Source organism: Prunus avium, chromosome 7, assembly GCF_965620075.1.
Source record: "Prunus avium chromosome 7, drPruAviu1.hap1.1, whole genome shotgun sequence".
In the NCBI taxonomy this organism is placed as follows: Eukaryota; Viridiplantae; Streptophyta; class Magnoliopsida; order Rosales; family Rosaceae; genus Prunus; species Prunus avium.
In genome coordinates this window covers 1,407,330-1,412,126 of record NC_142290.1, presented here as the reverse complement: position 1 = coordinate 1,412,126, position 4,797 = coordinate 1,407,330, and positions in this window count along the sequence as shown.

Sequence of the window (4,797 nt, the reverse complement as noted above, 5' to 3'; positions counted from 1 at the left end):
ACGGTTATTTCAACTCTGATTTTGTTGATTTTTAACAGCTACACTCCTTGACCCTATATGAATACAATGACTGCATTCGATCGTCAATTTAAAATATTTACACTAGTGGATACCATAAAATCTTATGTTATATTTAATAAAAGCATAAATAAACTCTTAATTGTTAGTGAATATATTGTTTTGATGGCAAACACATTCTACGAAACTAGTTTCGACAATCCAACCGTCAAATTTGCTTGTTTACACTTCGAGATCATATACACCAAAAATCGGAAAAAATAAACTTCAGAGATTAAGTAATAGGACAAAACTTTTCGACGGTTATAAACGAAAAATCACGATTTAACGGTTATTTCAACTCTGATTTTGATGATTTTTTACAGCTACACTCCTTGACCCTATATGAATACAATGAACCAATTCGAACGTCAATTTAAAATATTTACACCAGTGGATACCACAAAATCTTATGTTATATTTAATAAAAGCATAAATAAACTCTTAATTGTTAGTGAATATATTGTTTTGATGGCATACGCATTCTACGAAACAAGTTTCAACGATCCAACCGTCAAATTTGTTGTTTACACTTCGAGATCATATACACCAAAAATCGGAAAAAATAAACATTCAGAGATTAAGTAATAGGACAAAACTTTTCGACGGTTATAAACGAAAAATCACGATTTAACGGTTATTTCAACTCTGATTTTGATGATTTTTTACAGGTACACTCCTTGACCCTACATGAATACAATGAACCAATTCGATCTTCAATTTAAAATATTTACACTAGTGGATACCACAAAATCTTATGTTATATTTAATAAAAGTATAAATAAACTCTTAATTGTTAGTGAATATATTGTTTTGATGGCATACGCATTCTACGAAACTAATTTCAACAATCCAACCGTTAAACTTGTTTGTTTACACATCGAGATCATATACGCCAAAAATCGGAAAAAAAAAAAATCTGAGATCAAGTAACGGGACAAAACATTTCGACGGTTATAAACGAAAAATCAAGATTTAACGGTTATTTCAACTCTGATTTTGTTGATTTTTAACAGCTACACTCCTTGACCCTATATGAATACAATGACTGCATTTGATCGTCAATTTAAAATATTTACACTAGTGGATACCACAAAATCTTATGTTATATTTAATAAAAGCATAAATAAACTCTTAATTGTTAGTGAATATATTGTTTTGATGGCATACACATTCTACGAAACTAGTTTCAACAATCCAACCGTCAAATTTGCTTGTTTACACTTCGAGATCATAGACACCAAAAATCGGAAAAAATAAACTTCAGAGATTAAGTAATAGGACAAAACGTTTCGACGGTTATAAACGAAAAATCACGATTTAACGGTTATTTCAACTCTGATTTTGATGATTTTTTACAGCTACACTCCTTGACCCTATATGAATACAATGACTGCATTCGATCGTCAATTTAAAATATTTACACTAGTGGATACCACAAAATCTTATGTTATATTTAATAAAAGCATAAATAAACTCTTAATTGTTAGTTAATATATTGTTTTGATGGCATACGCATTCTACGAAACTAGTTTCAACAATCCAACCGTCAAATTTGTTTGTTTACACTTCGAGATCATATACACCAAAAATCGGAAAAAATAAACATTCAGAGATTAAGTAATAGGACAAAACTTTTCGACGGTTATAAACGAAAAATCACGATTTAACGGTTATTTCAACTCTGATTTTGATGATTTTTTACAGCTACACTCCTCGACCCTATATGAATACAATGAACCAATTCAATCGTCAATTTAAAATATTTACACTAGTGGATACCACAAAATCTTATGTTATATTTAATAAAAGTATAAATAAACTCTTAATTGTTAGTGAATATATTGTTTTGATGGCATACGCATTCTACGAAACTAATTTCAACAATCCAACCGTCAAACTTTTTTTTTTACACATCGAGATTATATACGCCAAAAATCGGAAAAAAAAAAATCAGATCAAGCAACGGGACAAAACATTTCGACGGTTATAAACGAAAAATCAAGATTTAACGGTTATTTTAACTCCGATTTTGATGATTTTTTACAGCTACACTCCTTGACCCTATATGAATACAATGACTCAATTTGATCTTCAATTTAAAATATTTATACTAGTGGATACCACAAAATCTTGTGTTGTATTTAATGAAAGTATAAATAAAAAAAGGGTCGTCTATTGTGAAGTAAAGATGACGGTTTTTTTTTAAAAAGGGTCGTCTATTATGAAGTAAAGATGACACTTTTTTAAAAAAATGGTCGTCTATTATTAAGGAAAGACAACGGTTTTTTTTATAAAAAGGGTCGTTTATTATGAAGTAAAGACGACCCTTTTTATATGAAAAGGGTCGTCTATTATATGTAAAGACGACAGTTTTTTTTTAAAAGCGTCGTCTTTTAAAACACACTAAAAAATGGCCGCTTAAGTGAATTCGCGCTCGACAAATTTTCAAATTTTCACCTGATTTTCACCTGTCTTTGAAAACCTTATCTCTCATTAACAAGCGTCGTCTTTTAAAACATGCTAAAAAAAGGATACTTAAGTGAATTCACGCTCGACAAATTTTCAGATTTTCCCCCGTCTCTGAAAACCTTATCTCTCGCTCCTTGAAACCCTCCTGCACTCTCTAAAACACCCTCATGAAACTCTCTACAAAATCATCAAAAAATCGATATCAATGAAGGAGTTGAGAGATTGAGGTCTTCGCAGATCCATAAGATGTAGAGGGAGGTTCTGTATTTGAGAATCAAAGCTGGTTGAAAGGTTTGATTTGAAAGATCTCGACCTTCACTTTCTTCAAAGAAGATCTCGCTCTCAGGCACTCAACTCGCTCATCAAACTCAGCGACTCGATCTAGAAAGACTTATGGAAATCGGTCTATATATATATATATATATGTTTGTTCATGTATTGTGCTAATTTCGTGGGATTTAAGTGAGTTTCTCATTTGGGTTTTTTATAAATATGCACAGCCGTCCCACAAGGCCTTCGTAATCAAGAAGAAGCTGACGAAGAAGATGAGGCAAAACAAACCCATCCCTCACTAGATCCGTTTGTTTTTGGACTGACAACATCATCAGGTCCAAAATACTTTTTGTTTTTGTTGTTTACTTTAATTATTTTGGAATTTCATTGTTAATTTTCTGAATCTCTGAATTTTCATTTGTTATGGTGCCACCACAAGAACAGGTACTTTGCAAGAAGGCAGAGTTAAGTCAACCCAAGAACAAATTGATGAAGTTAAAATCAAATTAGTAGAATTTGTGAGCTTCGTTATTTCTAATTATAGGTAGGAAGTATGTATGTAATAGAATAAAGATTGGTTGACTATGTAATAACTATTGACTCTTCAAAAAACTAAAGATAATAAAATGATGGTTTTATTGGAAAAACCGTCATCTGTATATATTATCAATGACCTCTTTTAACACCATAACGTCTTTTTATATACAATCAACGACGGTTTTACTAAAAAATCGTTGTCTTAGAGTTAATAGACGACAATATTTCAAGAAATCGTCGTCTTCACATTTAATAGATGATGGCTTTTTAACAAAACCGACGTCTTTGGATATAATAAAACATAGTTCTTTACTTAATAATAGACGACCCTTTTTATAAAAAAAACCGTCGTCTTTACATATAATAGACGACCCTTTTTATATGAAAAGGGTCGTCTTTACTTCATAATAGACGACCCTTTTTATAAAAAAAAACGTCGTCTTTACTTAATAATAGACGACGGTTTTGAGTAAAAGCGTCGTCTATTTACATATAATAGACGACGGTTTTGAGTAAAAGCGTCGTCTTTACAAATAATAGACGACGGGGATTTATCGTCGTGGTTTTATGCATCAAAAGATGTCGCTCGATTTCACGACGGTTGAAAAACCGAATACACGACGGTGGATTACCGTCGTCTATTTCGATTTTTGTAGTAGTGTTATATGGTATTTTTTTTGTAGTGTGATGGGTTTGCATGAAATGAAAGTTCATGATGTTGACCTTATTGATTTCTGGTCATAAACAGCCCGGAAATGATATAGACGTCTACTTAGAGCCTTTGATTGATGATTTAAAATCTCTGTGGGATGGGATTAGAGGAGTGTATGATGCACACATAGGAGAATACTTTACACTCAGAAGTGTATTACTGTGGACAATTAACGATTTTCCTGCCTATGGGAACTTATCTGGTTGTGTCGTTAAAGGATATAAAGCTTGTCCAATATTCGGCGATGATACACCTAATCAAAGGTTGAAAAATGGCCACAAAATTTGTTACATGGGGCATAGAAAATGGTTACCAATCAACCATCCATATCGGAGGCAGCAAGCAGCTTTTGATGGGAAACCTGAATATGGCACACCTCCCAAGCCATTAACAGGAGAAGAAGTGCTGCATATGGTTGAAGATATTAATTACTTATGGGGCTCGAAAAATGGGGGAAGTGTTGGTGAGAATGATGGTGTGACAGAATTTGTTGGAAGAAGAAATCAAAAATCTTTGATCTCGAGTATTGGAAATACCTTCCTGTGAGGCATGTCCTAGATGTTATGCATATTGAGAAAAATGTTTGCGATAGTATCATTGGTACATTGCTGGAGATCCCTGGAAAAAATAAAGATGGGATTGCTGCTCGGTTAGATTTATTGAACATGGGGGTCAAACTTGATTTGCAACCCGAGTATGGAGAAAAACATACTCGTTTGCCTCCAGGGCCTTGGAATTTGTCAAGA